A 21,079-nucleotide genomic window follows, 5' to 3' on the forward strand; every position below is an offset into this window, starting at 1 on the left:
AGTAAAGGTGGAAAAACCAGAAGATGAAAAAAAAGAAGTTGATTTCATGGATGACTCTTTGGATGAACAGTTTATAGAATGTTTGGAAGAAATTGAATCATGTACATATAATTATGAGGAAATTCCGGACAATATTATGTTAGAAATTTTATTAAATTATGAAAAAGAATCAGAGGAATAAATTTATCTTTAATAATTTCAATTGTTTCAGACAATATTCTTTTTTATATGTAATTCATGAAGTATTACCAAAAATGTTTAAAATATAAAGTGAGACTTATAGTATACTGTTCAACTATTTTTCTGTTACATAGTAAGTTTACTCATAGTTACTACCTTTCTCCCACTATATTATCTCATATGAATATTTTACACCTCATTTTCATAAGTGAACAGGATAGACTACTCATGATCCCCTAGAAATTCTCAGGGAGTGCTTAAAAGATCTGTTTCTCCTTTCCAGACAGACTATATTATGAATTCCATATACCACAAAAAATACAATAACAACATGCAAGATGTCTACAAAGAAGATGGTGAACATTAAATTTAAGTCTCTTCATTAGTACCTACATGTAGGTACTTACATAAAATAAAAAAATAAAAAAAAAAACAATTCATAAACATACAATTTTTGAAGTGATTATTTTTCCATAGTACCCTCCTCGATACGCTCCCCGGTGCGCGCACCAGGCGCTTCCCCCGCGAAAATCGAAAAAAAAAAAAAAAATTTTGAGGCCCCGCGGGGCCCTTTAATGGCCCCCATATCAAACCTAGGGGGTCAGGGGGGGTCTACCCTGCCCCCTTATGGTCAATTCCACCCTTTGTTTTTGCCACCTCTTATGACTAGATTTTACCGATAGACAAGATGGCGGCCGCTCCGGACTGTTTAGAATGTTTACAGACAACTGAGAGCCAATCAGCTTTCTGCGCGCAAGTCGCGTGTCGCGCCTGGAGCGCTCACAGGTGCGCGTACCGGAGCGCGGCTACAGATATATATATTTTTTTGAACGTTAATTTCTCAAAATCCACTGAAGCACATATCTTGAGACATAGCAAAGGCACATCGGGCTAACAGTCCCTACAATTTTGCCAAGTTTGGTGGAAATCCATTCAGCCGTTCGAGCTAAAAGTGAAATCGACCGCCCTATGGAAATTAACATGGGGAAAACGCGTTTTGGGACCCCCCTTTTATCTCGGCCCCCGCTTGACGAATCCCCCCCAAACTTTCAGGGAAGGACCGGACCGCCATGAGACCATTTTCCTGAAAATTTCAGGCAGATTCGTCAACCGGCGCCAAAGTTATTCAAAATAGAATGTTGAGATTTAACATTGAAAATTATCCTAACTATAACTACCTACTTGCGACCGCCAGTAGGTAATACATATATATATATATATATATATATATATCCGTATTACTCATCTTGTATGTGCTCCCATAGGTCAGGATAAAGATGAAGCGGACCCAAATTGCTGGTGCTGTTATTTTATTTTGCTTTGTGCCCTGCAGCAACATACCATTCCGCGTTTCTGCTTTCCAAAGGCCTTGATCACATGACGCACTTGTTCCTTGTTTACTTCTATTTAAAGTGAAAGTGCTTGTAACTGGTGACTAAACTCACAATAGACATAGAAGAGTCTGTTGCATCATCAGCATTAATCACTGCTTAAACAATAAATTAATTGATGTTAAATACAATTTCAGCAGTTTGATTAAATATCAATAAATATGCATCTAAAAAAATAAATATTTACATAGGTGCAAAATTGCTAAAAACACGTTAATGCAAAACAAGACTTCATAGTAAAATACAGGGAAAATACATATTATAAAGTTCTTCAAATAAAAACTTTTTGTGTATAAACATTCCCAGCTGTACTAAGAAATCCCACCTTGTCAATCATACTGAATGATTATTTAATTAAGCCCACATGCATATATATTTTAAAGGGGAGGGGGGCTGTGCGGGCCCCCTTCCCAAGCCAATTCCAGCCCCTGGACCCCATGGGCCATGGTCACACCGTTGGGGACCTTGGGGGTGGCGTCAAGGCCCCGCTGTCCCTGCCAGCTCCTCGCCTCATGTGGGAGCCAGCATTGCTTTTGGGCTGAAGGAGCTGCAAATATGCAGCTCCATCTGCCCAAAAGCAATTCTGCTCCTCTTCATGGAAGCGAGATCATTATTTATGCTCTCGCTTCCATGAAGTGAAGCAGAGTTTGCTATGGCTTGGCGGGAGGAGTGCTGAAAACTGCAATGTCATGGGGGTGGGCCCCCTTGGACATTCTGGAGCCGGCCTGAGGGGTGGTGGTCCCTGAGGCCATGGAGGGCTACTGAAGGGATGCTGCGCGGCTTCCTCCCATCTACTTTGTAACCCGGGGAGGTGGTGGTCCTGGGGGCCCGGGGTCTGCAACGGATCCCGACTTTACTTAATTTGTGCCTTGGGACAGTGGCAGTTCCCAGGGTTACGGGGGGCTGCATGGCCCCCCAAATTACAATTCATTAGCCCCGGGGAGGTGGCGGTCCCTGGGGGAAAAAGATGGCACATATTGGTTGATTGGCTGCACTTACAATTGATGTCTTTCTTGTACTGCAGGACAATGGGGCAGTCATGGTGTGTTTAGGTTGCTTTTCCATATTCTAGGTTAATATATGGATACGTCTTTGTTCTGTTATTTTTTTGTTGCAGTTCTTCATCCCCCGTCTGAAAATGTTGGGCTTCCTTTGATGTTGTAATCCCCAGTGATGTTCACCTTTTAAGGCAAGCGGGACACTGTTTGTTACTGCTTTGTACGTGATGCAGGAGATTGCTAAAATCATGCGGGGTTGAAATGGCCTGCTGTGGGGATCTTCCATGCTGGGCAAACTGTTTTCAGTTCCTTGAGTTGCTTAATCCATTTTATTTAGCTGATTTCCAGTTTTATAAAGCCGTTTAGCTATTTTTCTTTTTTTTTATATAAACCCAACATGAGTGAAAGTGATTTACTTAAGATTAAGAACATTTTTGTAACAAGTAATTTTATTTGTTTCAGTTCAATTAGCAGAGGACTAATATCAAGTTAAAGGTTACAGTTTGAATTTATTCTTCATGAATAGATAGCCAGGAAAACTTACATACGGTTTCCTCTGCCGCCCTGTTTTGCTGAATAGTACAGACAGAAAGGATCACCCCTAGGGGCCCATTATCATGTCGGGCGGATTGCCCCCGCCAGTCATCCACACTAGTTCCCCCCCCCATATTAGTATGGCGGGGGAACCTCAGCGGACGGAAAGACCATCCGCCGCTTTTCCGCAACGATCGCCTTGTGGCCGGGGCAGAAAAGGAATAATATGGTGGCGGTGTCTATCAGACACCGCCAGCCAAGTTATGATGGTTGTTGTTAGGTGCCTTTCGGCGGCGGCGATGCCGCCACAGAAAGGCACGCGTTCTCCACTCTGGGGGCCCCCTGCGGGCCCCCAGAGTGAAGTATAGGTGGGGGGTGCACACAGGGGGTACCTGTGGTACCCCCCTTCATTTGCATTAACAAAGCACCAGGCACCGCGCGGTGCCTGCCGCTTTTTTAAAGCAAATGCTAAAATTGATTTTTGGCATTGTGGCGGGCTGTGCAGGGAGCACCGCCCGCCACAATGCTAAAAATGCAGGATGTGCCCGCCACTGTGGGGGCACATCCTAATACCCCCGACGGGACCCCCACCCTTATGGCGGGCAGTCCCGAATTCCGACAGGATGGCGTGCGGACAAAGTCCGCCTGTCAGCCTAATGACCCCCCTACTGTGGCTGCCCAGTGTCTCGCTAGTTGCCAGATCACATTGGTGTTGTTTTCTGGTCTAGTCTTATAGTAAAGATCAAGAGGAAAGAAGAAGGCATGCAGCAGCATTGAAATTGTGGTTGATGCGTGCTTGAGTTGAATCTCGGTCTATTGCAGCCGCGGCCGGTACAGGTAAGAGTGGTTTGGCGGTGGGACCGGGTGAGGAGGGATTTCAACATAAGATAACCGGGGCAAATTAATTATTTATTTCATTTTCTCTGGTCATCGCCCATCAAAATCCCCCGTCACCCGGCCCCACCGCTGTTACCTCTACCGACTGCGGCTGGTTCCAGTGTGAGCTGGGTGTTGCTGCCACAAATGTAGACGATACACTCTCCTTTGCTGCCCTATGCTATGTTTTGTAAGGCAGACAAAAATAGGTGAGCTGAAGCAATGGAAGCCGGGTAGGCCCCTTTTCACCACAGTGTCATTCACTTCTTTGGTTCAAGAAAACCAAAGCAGGAGGAAGATCGTTTGGCGTCGCCGCGGCGAAACTGTGGAATGCTCTCCCGGTTGGGCTTAGTCACATTTCCGATCTCCTCCTGTTTAGGAGGAGATTGAAAACACTACACTTCCCGAAACTCTAGTCTGCCACTGGCCGCCCTTGCTGTCATGAGTCTGCCAGCAACAGAATGCCTTTTTTAGGTGATAGATGCGCTTTATAAATGCAATAAATAAATTAAATAAATAATTAGTAAAGTGGAAGTTGTTCTGGATGAAATTCCAGAAGGTCAGGAGGATGCCTACTTATGTAAACTAGAAAGAACTAGAGTCTTTGTGGTCTAAGAAAAGCATTGAGCACACATGGAGGGTTGAGGACAAGGGGGTAACAGGACGCAACCGATTCCCTTCAAAGCACATCGCAGCATACCCGAATGGCTGGGGTCTGAGCCACAACCGGACTAGGTGCTCATCCACTTTTGGGAGCCTTTGAGAGCTTGAGAGGGGCTTGTGTTATGAACCCCTGCTCAAAGCTTCCTTCAGCCTACCAGGAGCAGGGCGAATCTGGACCTTTTAAAATGTGTCTAGTCTAATTTACTCACAGGTTGTCAGTCTCGATCCACTTCCTTCCACCTTCATGGGTTTTTATTTATACAGCAGTAGTCAGTATCCCTGTCTTAAAATAAATAAATACATAAAATGGTCCATGACTCCTGCCTGCATCATCAATTCCTGTTCTTGCCCTTTTGGCCTCCTTTTACTCATTCATCATCATCATCTCAGCCTGGTGTATGTCGCCTTGTGGATTATTGGATTTTCCCGCTTGCCCCCCATTTTGGTGTATGGGTATGCAGCATACTGCTGCCCCTGTGACTTAACTGGTTTGTCCTTATTGAAATTATAATTTGCACTTCAATCTTACACATACCCGCAACATCACACCACCAGGCGGTGCATCCTATGACACAATAACCGCACCTCGATGGTCTTCACACAAAACTATAAAACACTTCCCATGTAGGCTTAAAACAAAAACCATACTTTCTCAACCACACACACACGGCAAGGTGTGTGTGAGCACGTCAATGCCCCACATAGGGGTGGTAAATACTATACAAATGCTACAGTACAATACAATGTAATACTTCACACAGGGGCATACATTATTCTCACAAACACTGTCACTTTCCAGATTTCATCCTCATCTGATCTGAACCTAGCCACAAGACATACCCATGCCTTTCAGCTAGGTTTGTGGTGTAGAGACATCTCATTAAACATACATAGTTTATCTTACAAAACACCCTTGCAGCTTTTTATCTAAATTATTGTTGTTGATTGCATTTGCAGTGATACAGAATGTTTCTCTTTTTCACATTTTTCTCAAGTATCCCAGGCAGGTATAAATCTAAGGGTGAGGGGCATATGTACAAGCCCCTATCGCCACCACAACTTCACCTATAGTGACGCTCTGATGGCGATAGGGGCTGCGTCTTATGTACAAGGCAGGTTAAGCCACTTCATGTTTCTTAACGCTGCCTTGTAAATAAGGCCCCCTTTCATGCTATGGTTAGCGTGAAAGTGGTGGGCAGTGGGTGTTGCAGTGGGTGTTCCACCGCAACACCCATTTATTTTGATTCTGCCCCCTATGTACAAGTGTGGCGTACATAGGAGGCAGCACTAAAATTAAAACTGGGTAAAAACCAGTCCTAATTTGGTGAAACGAGGAGAAATGCATTATTTCTCCTCGTTTTTGCTTTTTCCATGTGTACTGCCTTGTGCAACACACATAGAAAAATCAAAATGCCATGTGTTTGTTTATGTACAGGACTGTGTCCCTTCCTGTATATAAACAACCCTTTTTATAAAATGCCATTCTGTCACTTTCATGTGTGCTGCTGCATGAAGCAGCACATGTGAAAGGGACAGAAAGGCATTTTAGGATTGTTTATGTAAAGGAAGGGACACCTTCCTATACATAAACAATCCTCCCCTGCATGCAGACACCCTTGCACTCTGGTGCTAAGTTGCTAAACTTAGTGTCATCGCAGGGGGAAAAGCAAGGCTATACCTCATTCTTGTAAGTATGGTGCAGCCTTGTGTTTCAGAACGCCTCTCTCTGCCACTTCACTGTACATATGGCCCTGAGTGTGCTAAGTCTCCTTCAAGTCTCACTGCTCCACTGTGTAGTTTATCCCTTCCCAATCCTTGTCTTTGTATAGTGCGGAGTGATGCATATAGACTGCTGCCACAGTAGGCCGATTGTGCATTCCTTGCAGCATTACTGTTATTCTAGTCACGTGAAAATCTAGGGCACTGGTGACAGCATGCCATTCAGCTGTCATGTCGTTGTGACAGCTGATCACAGACATTTACTGTATTGTACTGCTAGAAAGAGGTTCGTAATTATTGCAAATTAAACACTATCAAAGCAAAGTCTCTATGTTGTAACATAAAGATGTGAAATTGAAACAAAGTAAATAGTTACCAAATTGCGAAACAAAATGCGAACCGTACTAATGTAAACAATTGAAGCAAACAGAGAAGAATGCAACTCTAATAATGAACACACAAAAGACGATGGAACGATGGAAGGAAGATTGGCTCAGGGTAGCATTCTAAACCATCGTTCTTATGCCCGCTATGCCACCTCAGTTTGGAAACAGCCATATGCAAATATGTCTTGTCCATGCTCCAATTGGAACAGTCCATCCTGAGCTACCAAGCCAGGTCGTCCCTGAACCACAACACAAACAACCCATTTGGGTGTAGCTTGGCTCCAGTGGCACAGTGAGCAAAAGACTCACATCTGAGCATCTCCTTGTTCACTTAAGACATTACATCAAACACACAAAAGGTGATGGGAGGAATGCTTGCAATAAGTCTAATTACTGGTAATCACTCAGGGTAGCATTTCAAACCATTGTTTTTTTGCCCACCAAGGCACCTCAGTTTGGACACAGTTTGGACACAGTTATGCAAATCATTTGTGGCCCTGCTCCAATCAGAACAGTCCACCCCAACTGCCAAGCCATGTCCTCCCAGAACCAGAACATAAGCAACCCAAGACTGGTTCCAGAATTTGTTTTGTTTAGTCTGTTAAAGAGCAGCATGAGTAATATTGACTTTGCTTTAATGAAAGGGCTTCTTCCACCCCCAAAAAACATAGGAGTATCTCAAACAACCATGTAGAAACAGTAATGCCTAGAAATCAAATTGAAGAAAGAAAATGTGTAGGACTTGTTTAACAACATGGCTCATTGACTTTACCACTGTTATTGGTTAGTGCCTTAATTAGCACATCCTTCTATCTTCTCCCTTCATAAACTCCTCCCACTTTTAAGCTTCCTCGTTTTCCATAAATGGCCTATGTTGCAATTGGGTTCCGCCCATTCAGTACGCCCTGATTGTTTGCTTTTTGGATCATCTGGTTGTGAACTTTTTACTGTGGGTGAGGCTCCCCACATGTGTCTTACTCACGGTATTCGCATGGCAAATAGACTGCACGTGTTTACCGCCAGTGTCCGCCTTTTAAAATAAGGCCGTTGCGCACGACAGGGGTAAGGTGCACTGGCTGGTTACATGTAGGCACATGATCACACGTGTGTGGACTGCATGTGTGAAACTACTGTTGTGTGCAGCCCGGTAACTGCACACAGGTAGCTTGGTGCAGAGTGGACTCTGCATGATTAGATATTGACCTGGGGTATGCCTTACCATTGTATTGTACACTAATAGGAAAAGTCAATGTGAATTACTGTTTGTCTGCAGTGACACTTTACTATACACCTAGAAGGAAAGCTGCCTTAGAGTGCAGTTTCTCTTCCCTTTAGCCTACAACATCCAGTGACATATCAAAATGAGGTGTTACATAAATGAGAAAATTAAAATCTGTAAGTTCCAAAAATATATCTGTATAACTTATGGGTTATGCAGAATTTGCATATGTCTCTGGCTCAACTCAGGATCACAGTTCAGGCCTTTTGTCACCCTGCAATGCCAAGTTAATTACATTTCTCTCCAGCTACAGGAACAAATGCCTCTCCACAACAAGGAAGCAATTAAGAGTGCGTCACTCAGCCCCTGAGGAGGAAATGGTTGGGGATGAAGGCTCTGCATGAACCAATCAGCTGACACACTCTAGTAGGGGTGGGCCAGCCCAAGCCAACTAAATAAAGGAGCGAGCCCAGCTCTCTGGAGCCAATAGAGGAGGGGCGCTCCTTTGAAGATTTGCTGAGAAAGGTCCGGGCAGTGATGTCAGCAAGGGGCAGAGCTGAGGCCCCCATAGAAGATGTGACTAGTGACTGCTGGTTGATACCATCTTGAACTGTCCCAGTGTGCTGTGCAGAAGGGTTGGGACAGGGAGAAGAGGTGATGCGACGTCCTAGGATTGGCCAGGGGTACCTGGCTTCTAGATCCTTCCACCCCCTTTTAGAACTCTTGCAGAAAGGAGAGACTACCATGGACAACTAGAAGGAGGAACCCCTAGATGCCCAGAAAAGACTAAGGACTCTGCCCAGTTGCCCCCAGGACCAGTGGTACAAAAGTGGTGGTGATGGACGGAGCATCTGAACCAATCAAACACTCCCAAGACCAGTGGGGCTCCACATGGGCCAGTGAGGCTTGCCCCTATAAACACCCTGAGGACCAGTTGGGGCAATGCCCTGGACTTCTGTGCCCAGAGACGAAGACAGGAGGAAGGCTGGTGCAGGGAGCCAGGAGAATCCTCTCCTGGTGAGTTTCACTGCTCCATAGGTGAGGAGCTCTGCTTAAACTGTACCTGGTGGCTAGAGCTTGCCACCAAAAGTAAACTGAGCCCAGGATTGTTCAGACGGGCCCAATGGGCCACGAGTTTTGGTGTCTTGAAGATTGGCGACCTTTGAACCCTTGGAGCGCATGGGGCTCCTCTGCCCTTTTCTGATATTACCACAGGGGTGCGCCAAGGCCCGGGGATTCTGCACACCATGGTTTTAATTCATTTTTCCAGGGAGCAGGCATGTATTAGGCCCCCTCCAGAGTCTCCTACTTGGACCAGGGACCCCATAAACCTGAGTCATATTTGCAAAGGCGGTGGCCGGTACCCCATCCTTGACTCCACAGTGACATGAGGAAGGGGGAGAGCGTTTGTGCCTCAACCAGTAATGGCGGGCCTGTCCATGTCTAGGGGGAGCGGTCAGCCACCGCGAGAAGCTCCTACCCAAATGTTCGGGCAGGGAGAAAGAAGCTGCCGGCTCCCATAGCAGCATGCAAAGTTGCGGGTCACGCGGGAGTCAGCGGGGCAGCAAGGTGGGGGGCTCCCTCAACTGTCCCCACTGTTGTGGAGAAATAGGGGTTCCTGTGTGGGACTGGGCACTCCCAAGACAATCGAGAAAAGGAGGAAAAGCTGTGTGGCGGAAGGTTGTGCAGCAGAGAAATAGACTGTCCCTCCACAGCACAGCTGGAGAGCAGCTCATATACTATGCATTGCTCCAGGCTGCAGCAGCTCATAATGCAGTGCCTGGCCTTTCAATTTATGTACTTTTCTACTCGTGGTGGCACCAGGATGGCAGAGGCACCAACAGCAAATAAAGAAAGCATGTCACACTGCAGGAGTGCACTAGCTTCCCCCTAAAGAGTTTTTGCTAGGGATTGACCCTATGTTTTCAGGGGCCAAGAAACCAGAACTCCTCTGGAATCTTCATTAATGTTTTGAAGCACTCCCAAGGCTGGATCTTCTTCTCTACAGCTGAGAGTACATCAACCTCTTGGGGCTTATTTGATCATTGTATTTATTGTTGCTTCAAGATGTTGAAAGAAGATACTTGCTGTACATCAGCCTCTACGGCCTAAATACATGCTTGAATGTTATGTGATCCAAATGTGATGCCCTTTATGACTATTTTTATGATTGCATTTTCGTAGTTGGAAAGTTTATAAAACACACAGACACATCTTTTTCTCATTTTAAATGCATTTTTAATATAATAATCTTGGCAGTGAATACTGATCAAAGTACATACGCCTTGTTAACATGCATTGTTACGTGCATTTACACATGATTATTATGATTGATGATTGCATATACTTACAAAATTATGGGCCATATTTATCAAGCTAATTAGCATTCGCAAAGGCCGAAATTCTGAAAATGTCGGCCTTTGCGAATGCTAATTACCTAAATGGTATGTATCAAACATTTTTGCATCAAAATAAGGAATCGCAAAATTTGCTATTCCTTATTTTGCGATTGCACTTAAGGAATCGCAAATTTCGCGATTCCTTAAATACAATGTATCAAAGAAAAAAAATGTAAAAAATGCCATTAAGTAATCGCAAATTACCACCAACTTCTAGTTGGTGGTAAGTTGCGAATTCTTTTAATAATGCTTTTTTCCAAAAAACCAAAGGTGCCATATGACGCCCATACATGCCCTTAGGGCATGTATGTGCGCCATATGCCCCCAAATGTCTTTTTCAGGGGTGCAGCAGGGTGTTCTTGAGACACCCCTGTACCCTTGAAAAAATTCCTAATTTGCGATTAGCAAATTGCTAATCGCAAATTGCCCCTTCATTCCTATGGGCCTCCTGGCCCATAGAAATGAATGGGTAATTTACGATTAGCAATTTGCTAATCGCAAATTAGGAATGGTAAGGAATCGCTATAAAAAAGCGATTTTGTACGTACATACCGTTTTGCGAATTCCAAATAGCAATTCCTTAAAATTCGCTATTTGGAATTCGCAAAACGGAACTATGATACATATGGCCCTATGTCTTTAACACGTTGTTTGCTACCCTTGGACCTTTGACCAAGCCAGTTGACTTACCTTATATGTGCAAGGAACCTACCAGGAATTTTCTGCAGGAGCGTCAGGAACGTCAGGAACATGTAGACAGGTCCTCAACCTTCCACTATCACCAATTGCCTCTATCAAACCCTAGAGCGCAACGGTAAATAGGGGAAAGAAGGGAAACAAAACAAGGAGAAAAGGGGCAACAATCTCTGGGATTCAGCCACCTCTCCACCAGCAGGTAGGTGGTTTCTAACGCCCTGTAAAGAAAAGGAACAATAAGCTGTGCACTAAGAGACAGAAATATAGAGACCTTGGTGCCAACGAGTTCATGAAGTTACCTAGCACAATTGCACTGTTCTCTATCACAGGGCTGGGTCTCTCAGTGTAGGTGCAAAATACTTGGTTTTCTGAAGGTAAAAACACAATGTTCAACATAAACAAGTAGTCTCTAGGTACAGTTACTGTCTTCTTTCTGTATGAAGCAAAATGTCTCACCAACAGGCATACGATAGACAAAGATTGCCTGTAGTCTTGTAAATGTGCTGTTCTTCAATTTTGTCAGTCTTTCCTACAATACATGTATAGGCAGAAATGAGGCAGGAGTAATGAGCATGCAACAACAATCATAGGTAATTAGGCAGCGCAGCGCGCTGTTACCGTAACCCAAGGGAGGTCTCCTGCGATGAATAATCTCAGGGGAGCTGGTAGGGGTACTGGTAGCAAGAATCCGTCCATAGAAAGTAACTTATAGCAAATGGGGGGGCAAAGTAAAATAGGGAGAACGTTCCACGTGCAGCAGAACCTCTAACAAAACGGGGTCCCCAGCAGACAGAACCAACTCAACGAGACCCGGCCGGCGAGCGGGGCAAAATCCGGTCAGTGGGCGGAGCCACGCCAAAGCCAGCCCTACCCACAAGCTTTCCTGCGCAAGTGAAATCCGGCTGCACGGGGAGCGAGGGATACAGCAAGGAATGCGCGAAGCGGAGAGGGAATCCGGGCGCTAGTGAAGTAACGATGAGGGGATCCAGGCGGGAGCAAAGGGGAATCCGGGATCACGAAACAAGCGAAGTCAGAATCCGCGCTGGACGAGGAAAGCAGAAAATCCACAAACAGGATACAGGGAAACACTAGAACGCGAAGCATCGTCTTCACAGGAAGTCAGGCTTTTCGACCTGCCTGACTTCCTCGCACATGCGGGGTAGGGAACCGCCATCTTGAATCTGGAATCGGCAATCCTGACAATATGTTTTCACGACCCCTTTAGACGGTCAAAGGCGATTATGCAAAGTCATCTATATTTTTTACTCTGCCTGATGTATATACATGTAAATTACTGTGTATTATTAAGTAGTATGTGTGTAATAAATGTACTTTTACTTTTACTAAAGAAAAAGCATTGATGGTGCAATAATTTATTGAGTGTAATTATTGTGTGCCAGAGAGTGGTGATTACTAGCTCACACCTCTTCCTCTGAGTAGGCCGTGGACTGCTCTGCTTCGCTACCATTAGAGAGTCAAGCGCTAAAGTAAGGTGTTTCGTTCCCAGTAGGGGAAATTGTGGACCCATTACTTCTGCAAGCCACACAACTAATACCCTTATTTCCTACAGCCTGTCGACTGAAGTGTTGCAGTTGAACATACCACTCAAAGCCACATCTCAGAAGAATAATTAATGTGACCCACTGATATTGTAGGAAATCGGGTTACTGCTTGAGAGGGATGAAACTCTACTTAAGGAGCAACAGCACAAGAAAACCCAAGTTACCTTTGGCTTACCACTCTGGTAGCTTGCCACAAAAGCAGTAAGGCTTAACTTAAAGGCAATGTGTAAAGTATTTATGCACCACTTCAAACAATAATAAAGTAAAAACACAACACTAAATTAGGAAATTAGAGTAGATTGTAATAACTAATTTCTGACCAAAATGACCAAAACCCAATTAGTAAAACCGGAGATATGCAATTTTAAAGATTTAGGTAGAACTAGTACTTAGAAGCACAAAACGCCAACTGTGGTTATCTGGCCGCACTGGACCGGGACAAAGTCACAAGTTTAGACCGACCGCGATGGAGTGTGAGCCAGATAGAAGACTAGTGTCAAACCCTTTGTGAGAGTGCTGAGGTAGGAGATTTGTGAAGTGCAAGTGTGGTAGGTGGCAGCTTCTCCCCCTAGGAACTCCTGTTGATATCGATGTGATGCAATGTGAATACCAGCAATGTGGTGGGAACGCAGATTATGCACATAAGTCATGATATTGATGAGATGTTTCTAAATGTGGTGTTGATAAATGAAAATAAAAATTGGATTTAAAAAAAAGAAAAAGAGAGCTCTACATGGATCTAAAGTTTGATGAGTGGCCACCATTTATCAATGCTGCCGCTCAGCAAACTTTTTTGTTTTAAAAAAAAGAAACTCCCAAAGCTGGAGTTTGTTTGTACAAAAATACCCTGACACAATGAGAGTTCTCTCCCAAGCTCTGGGGGTCAGTTTTCCTTTTTTCGTTTGGGATCGTCAGGCTTGTGCTAGCTGTCCCAAACAGGAACAAAAGTGCATCGGACCATCTTCTCTAAATATGGAGGCCGGTCTAATGTCACCAATGGCTCAAGTCCATAGGGCCGCCAGTGTAGGATTTCTATCTGCAGACTCTGTGGGTCACTGCTGGCAGAAAACATGATGGTCGGCCCCTGGGCTTTAAGTGAGCAGGGTCCTGCCAATGCTTAACACCGGCAGTTCTAAAAAGCAGGAGCAGAGACGGGTCCCAATCCTGCTTTCCATTTTTTCCCTCACCATCAGGGTGAAAAAAAATCATAACTCTGCAGCAGTACCACCCTTTAAAACCTTTGCTGTTACTTTAAAGAGACTCGTTATTAACCCTGGGCGTAGTGTGCGTAGTGGGGCTACGCAAAGCTACGCAATTTGGGCGAGAAACTACGCCCACCTGCGCACTTCGCGTAGCCCCACTATGCGCTGCATGCCCCCCCTCCCCTACATACCTAATTTAATTAAATGGGCAAAGAAAAATAAATAAAATGCACTTACCTTGTCCGCGGCGTCCCGGGGCTCCCTCTGCTCGTTCATGCCGCCATCTACTAACTAATGCGCATGCGCGGGCGGCCGCACATGCGCGGGCGGCCGTGCATGAGCATTTCTCGTGAGAAATGCACATACACGGCCGCCCGCGCATGCGCATTGGTTAGCAGACGGCGCCGTGAACGAGCAGAGGGAGCCCCGGGACGCCGCGGACAAGGTAAGTGTATTTTATTTATTTATTTGTGCCCATTTAATTAAATTAGGTATGTTCCGGAGGGCGGGAGGGAGGCGGGTGGCGGGCAACTTCGCTACGCCCAAGGAGTGGGCGTAGTGTCCTGCTTCGCCTACTTTGCAAAGGGCGAAGTAGGCAACACTACGCCCACTTTGTGGGCGTAGCGAAGTTGCCTGCCCAGGGCTACTCGTCAATGGTCCTGACTTGCTGTAGGTGTAATGTTATGTGTTGTATTATATATCTCAGTGCCATGCCCTTAATCACTGCAGCCACCCCCTTTTGAGAGACCTCCTAGTTTTTACACCCCTCTTAAAGCCCTGGTCTACCCAATTCTAAATAGAGCAGTCTGTTCGGCAGAAAAGGTAATCCACCACATTTGTGAAGCAGTACACAGTCCCTCCAACTCTAAATAAGGGCCATAATTCAAACCTCTCACTTATTCTAAAGGATACAAGTTTTAAAATGATTACACTTGGAAAGGTCATCTAAAGCACAATCTTTTTTTGTGTTCAATAAATGTTATTGATTTTATAATGAAAGCAGTACAGAGAAAGTGAGGAGGGAGAAGAAAAAGATTCAATCTCCAACTTCTGACAGTTGCCGAGGGTATAAAATAATGCGGCCTTTAAAGATACAGATGATAAAGGCATGAAATAACAATAGACAGGATTCCAGCATATAAGAAGGAACAGAAGCAGTTGGTACCTGGTTATGTAGATCAAATAGGACTGGGTGAAATTAACCAGGTGGAACTGTCAGACGTTTACCTTCCACAATTGCAACAATGATGTAGTAAATGAAAAAGATAGAAAGGAGGAAAGAGAGGGGAGTGGAGGAGAAGCAGGGCAGGAAAGAGAGGGGGAGTCATGTGATACTATGTGCATGGAGGTTCCGATAATCAGATATGATAAAAAGAGCTACAGTTAGTGGTCAGTAGGTAATTGAGAGATTTCCCAGTAGGTAATTGAGAGATTTCCCATTTGGTGAAAGAGTCAGAAATAAAAAGGTCAAACGTACTCCAAGTACCCTGAGAGGGGGCCGGCAACCTCTTGCATGAGGTTGGTTGATATGTGTACTGTGGAGATAGGTTACCCAAGCCCACCTGGTATGATAGAATACATTATTGGAGGATTTCCAGTCAATTAGAATAACTTTAATAGCAATGGTGAGAAGAACATCAAGGAGTGATAGGACCTTGGCAAAAAAATCAAATTGATCAAATGGAGGGTCTGCTATCTGAGGCCCTAGGAGGATGATCAGAAGGCATTGTGAAATAAGTGATCTAAATATTTTCTGAAGCTGTGAAGACACCTCCCACCAGTAGGATTGCAGATGAGTGCAGGAGAAGAACATGTGTTCCTTGTCACCGTGGGACGAGTCGCAGGCCCAGCATGTAATAGCGTCCTTCAACTTTAACCATAACATTTTTTCCGGCGTTCAATACATGCGGTTCTCTGAAAAGAGTCTGGTGTGGGTTAACAACAGGATCAGTTTCTGTTGGAGTTCCCTAGACCAGGTGCCCGCATCTGGTAGAACAAGGTTATTGAAGGAGAAAAAAGAGGACCAATTCTGTTCTAGAGGTGGATGCTGAGGACATTTTTTAGTAGTGAGTAGGTTGTAGAATTTTGAAGCGGTGTGACCTTGTGAAAGAAACTTTTGTAATTTGGGAATGAGTTGAGAGTTAGAGAGAGAACCCATTTTAGTGATCTTTGCTTTTACTTTGAGAAAGCCATAAAAGTCTAGATTAAACAGGTTATGTTTATGTTGTAGGGACAAGTAAGGTAGCGTATCGGAGGTATCGTTTAAGATAGAAATCGTTCTAATCCTTTTAGCAGCACACAAATGTCCAAACTCACGAGAGTTGGGAGTGAATAGTTTCTTATTATACCAGAGGGATGTCATAGTTGAGGTACGCATGGTAGTTTCCAATATTGAGTCAATTGAAAGCATAGGGGCTATAGTGTCCCTAAAAATTATATGTGATTGGGAGTAGGGATAGTTTGACATTGTCAGAGTGGATGAGAGTGGAAAGGGGTGGCACATAGCAGCCTCAACCTCAAGCCAAATAGGTTTGAGTCTAAAACCACAATCATGATGCACTGACATCTATCATGAGACTGGCACTTCAGCTTGCAGATCTGGCCTGTATGAGTGTGTTAGGCCTGTTTAGGCACATCGGATGCGAAACATGGATAAAGATGTAACAGATGGTGTTTTCCATCGCTTTGCAAAATCCTTTGACACTGGTGATGTTTTCTAAGTGCCTGATTCTTTGTCAGGCCTAGTAAAGGTTTTTTTTTACCGCTGGTGCTTTTACTGCTGAGAAGTTGTATTTATTTTTAATTTATTTTTAATTTTTATTTGTTTTTTATTTTAAAAAAATTGTCCTCATAAGCCTCTTTAGTGGAAAGAAAAAACAATGGCGTTCTTCCACTTGCACATCTTGACGGGCACCTAAATGTCTCTACTCTCAAATTTTTATTTTGTTTTTTATTTGTAAAAATTTTTTCCTCATAAGCCTCTTTAGTGGAAAGAAAAAACAATGGCGTTCTTCCACTTGCACATCTTGACGGGCACCTAAATGTCTCTACTCTCTTATGCCTTATAACAAATTGGGTAGATATGAGTAGAGAGGGAGGTCGAGATTTCTGATGGCCCTTGGACTCAACACTCCATCTACCCCTTGTCTTGTTGTCTGCTTTCTCCCTCACTCTGTCTGACCAGCAGACAAAACTGCAAGGACCCAAACCTAAATGTCTGGTGAGGCTGATAAGGCGTAATCATAGGACCTCTGAAAATCTAATTATTATCATATTAAAGCATCACACCATTCCAAGAAGAGAAGCCAAACATTACCATCTCTCGTACTCTTCCAATGTATGGTGGCTATATTTTTAATTGAGACCAACAAATTGTGAAAACTAGGAGAAAGTGGGGACACCCATAGCTTGCCGATTTCCCTGCGCGCCAACAATATAATGTAAAAAATTAACCTTGCCTGACTTTTGGTAGGCTTTACCTCAGGCTCCAACTGACCGAAGATAACAAGTAAAGCTCTAACCTTTACATGCAGCGTAAGTCTTTGAGACAGCGCCTTACTCACTTCGCTCCAGTAGGTTTGCAAATGTATACATTCTAAAAACATGTGGACATCGTCCACTTTCGTGTTACCACACTTTGGGCAGGGGACTTCACCTCTTCTCCCAAACGTTGACAGCTTCAAGGGTGACCAATATGCCCTATGAATGGAAAATAGATGATTTCCCCTCCGATGTGCAGGTTTAACTGATTTAAAAAGCATAGCCATAGATACTTGCCAGTATCTTTCCAACAATGATTCCGGCAAGTATTTTCCCCACAACTCTACTGGCAGCGTAAAATCGCCATCCTCGATTTCCAACAGTAGCCAGTAGATGGTCGCCAATTCCTTCTTTTGACTAGGTTGCTGCTTCAGCTTAACTCTAAATCGTTTTGTTCACCTATCCTTGTTAACGGGTGAGAGAACCAACTTTGCATTTGTGCATCTTTAAATCTGGATAGGCGAAAGTTTGTAAGCTGGCTGCAACTCTCCCAGGAGATAAGCTCCCCATCACTTACTGGTTACTTACCAGTTTCCGAGGCGACGCCCGAGGAGACCACATGAGACCCAAATTCGGTGAAGGTGAATACTGACATCACCTTCGTGGATACGTATTTGACATCCTTCCCGTGTGCGGGAAAACATTCATTTCATAAAACCTGATCAAGTTATTTCATAACCCAAGGATATTTGTCATCTTAGTTTTTGGAAACTGGCGCCATCACAGTACCGAAAAAATCCTTTTAAACCTTTAAAGTCCAGAATACTAATACAACATCTTAATTCCGCCCTGAAGAAGTCCTTCGGACGAAACGCGTTGGCTACTTTGTGAAGATTTGAAATAAAGAAAGAAGAGAATACATCATGGCTTATTGACATTTTTTGACCGCATTGATATTGTCACTGTACATTATATGGTGTGCTGAACCGTTTTGTCAAATTGTACACAGTGCCTTAGGCACTGACTCTGGAGGCCTAGGGGTATATGGCCTCAGGCTCTTGGCACCCACAGATATAACTAGACCATAATTCATTAGACTGAGTGCAGTCAAGTGTCTAACCATGTACCCCTGCTCTAGTATCACAAATCCCCATCACTTACTGTCTGGTCCCATTGAATAAGTCCCCCCTCTATTAGAGGCTTGGCCAGAATGTCTTTTGTCCACTCAGGGGAGCCGGGACTATCCCAGATGGGGGCTAAAAAACTGTGATGGGGAATTACTAAGATCTTCCTCACTTTACACCAAGTCTCTGCTAGTCCCCTCAAAATCTTCAACCTGACCTTTTAAAAACATTTTGGGTTAGCATATTTGAAGATAAACCCCTCCTGACCTCCCGGCTTCAGATTCGCAACTGTGGACCAACGGCCTCCTTTCAAGAGGGGTTTGGAGAGTTAAAGAAACACTTCCCATTTTTTAACAGAAATGCCCATGAATAGAAAAGTAAGTTCGGCAAGGCCAATCCTCCTTTCTCTACCCTTCTCCGCAGCTTCTTCCAAGCTATTCTTGGTCCTTTACATGCCCATATAAACAAACCCAAGTCTCCTTGCAGCTTTTTAATCCACTTTGTATTGGGCGGCAAGGGGATTGCATCAAAGAGGAAGGTTAGCTTTGGGAGGATTACTATTTTGCTCAGACTACTTCTTCCGAAATATGATAATTGAAGATGAGACCAGGATTTCAAAAGTTTCATAATCTCCTTTCGGACCATATCGAAGTTAAGTTTTGTTATTTTACGAATGTCATGAGATATCCTAACTCCCAGATATCTGATCTTGTCCTTTCCATATTCCCCTTCGATGTTCCAGGACATAATTTCAGACTTGTCTTCGTTCACCTCATAACCTGATGCCCTCCCAAAGTCTGTTGTTAGGGCCTTCAAACGAGGCCATGTTAACAAGGTGTTTGTGGTAAAAATCACAATATCATCCGCATAAAGCTCCAGTTTTTTTTCCCAGCCAGAAAAACTGAAGGGTAGAATTTTAGGGTCCTCTCTGATCTTTCTTGCCAGTGGCTCTATATATAGATTAAAGAGCAGAGGCGAGAGAGGACAGCCCTGTCTTGTTCCTCTGGATATTGTAACAGGTTGAGCTAAAGAGCCGTTAACTAGAATCCTAGCTTCTGGGGCTTGATAAAGACCAGCAAGAGCATTACAAAAATGTGTACCTAAGTACAAGGGGGTGGTGACTTCTTTTAAATAGACCCAATTCACGCATTCAAAAGCCTTAGCAGCATCTAGGGCCACCAGGGCAAAAGTAAGATTATAAGTGGTTGCTTAATCTATTGTACTGACCACTGAAAAGGTCAGATCTTTCAGGAATCTTCCCCGGATAAAACCTTTTGGGTCATTATTTATGAACTCAGCCATCATCCCATTCAATCTATCCACCATGATCTTAGTATAAATCTTATAGTCACTATTTAGCAAGGAAATAGGGTGATATGAATCACATTTTTTGGGGCATTTTCCCAGCTTCAATATTAGCGCTATTGTGGCTTCCTTCCAGGAGGATGGCATGCCCATATGTTTGATGAATAGCTCATTAAAAAGATTGACTAAAATAGGAACTAGAATATCTGGCAAAACTTTATAGACCTCTTGGGGAATGCTGTCTGGCCCCGGGCCTTCCCTTTTTTTAACTGAGCCATTATTTTAGCCACTTCCAGGGCTCCTATCTCTCTATTTAAGAGTTTTGCTTTTTGCGTAGTCAGTGGTTTCCCTTGCCCTGTCCTACCCATCTACTGAGAATATCTTTAGAAGGCGTAAGACCTTCTTGATAGAATTTAGTAAAATGGCTTTGAAATACCTGCTCTACTGTCACCCACCAGGCTACCCGATTGATCAAATATAATTTCCTCAATTCTGTTTCTTAGTTGTTCCTTCTTTACCTTCCACGCCAGAAGTTTGCCACAACCTTCGCTATATTAAAAATGAGCCATTTGGCTGGCCTCCCATCTCTTTCTCACCCCTTCTTGCAATATGGTAGACAAACTTGCCTTCGCCTGTGACACTTCTCGGTGCCATCTTATCCTAGCCTCCTCATCTATCCTTGTATCAATTCATTTTTCTTCCAAAGAACGGATCTTCTCCTCCTGTATTGCCACTTCTTGATGATAGTTTCTCCTTTTCTCTGCTGCTAGTGCCCCAAGTCTACCCCTAAGAAATGCTTTATAGGCATCCCATACAACCCCAGGGGCTACGGATCCCCAATTATGTTAAAAAAATTCTTTTGTTTCTGTTTCAAGAATTTGTACCACTTCCTCTTCCAACAAGATTGTACGGTTGAGGGTCCATCTGGACTGGGTACCAGCCTTACTAACCTCCAACGTGAGCAGCACCGCTGAGTTGTCTGACAGGTGGACCCCCTTATGCTCTACCCGCTGTACTTCATCTTTCAACTTACAATCCACCAGAAAATAATCAATCCTAGACTGGTGCCTATACTTCTTATTAAAAATAGTAAAACCTCTTTGTTTCCCTACTTTTTGTCTCCATATGTCCAACAGACCCATTTGTTCCATCATGTACTTAATTAAACTGCGCGTATTAGGGTTAGTCTGAGCTCTACTATGTATAGACCCTGGGGAACACCCAAACTGCATACATTATACCTGACACAGGTATAATGTAGCAGAGGGGTTTACGAATCTACCGAGATGCATAACTTTGTAACTATGGCACAACATGGCGCATTATTAGCGCCCTGACGCTTCGT

Source organism: Lissotriton vulgaris, chromosome 10 (genome assembly GCF_964263255.1).
Source record: "Lissotriton vulgaris chromosome 10, aLisVul1.2, whole genome shotgun sequence".
In the NCBI taxonomy this organism is placed as follows: domain Eukaryota; kingdom Metazoa; phylum Chordata; class Amphibia; order Caudata; family Salamandridae; genus Lissotriton; species Lissotriton vulgaris.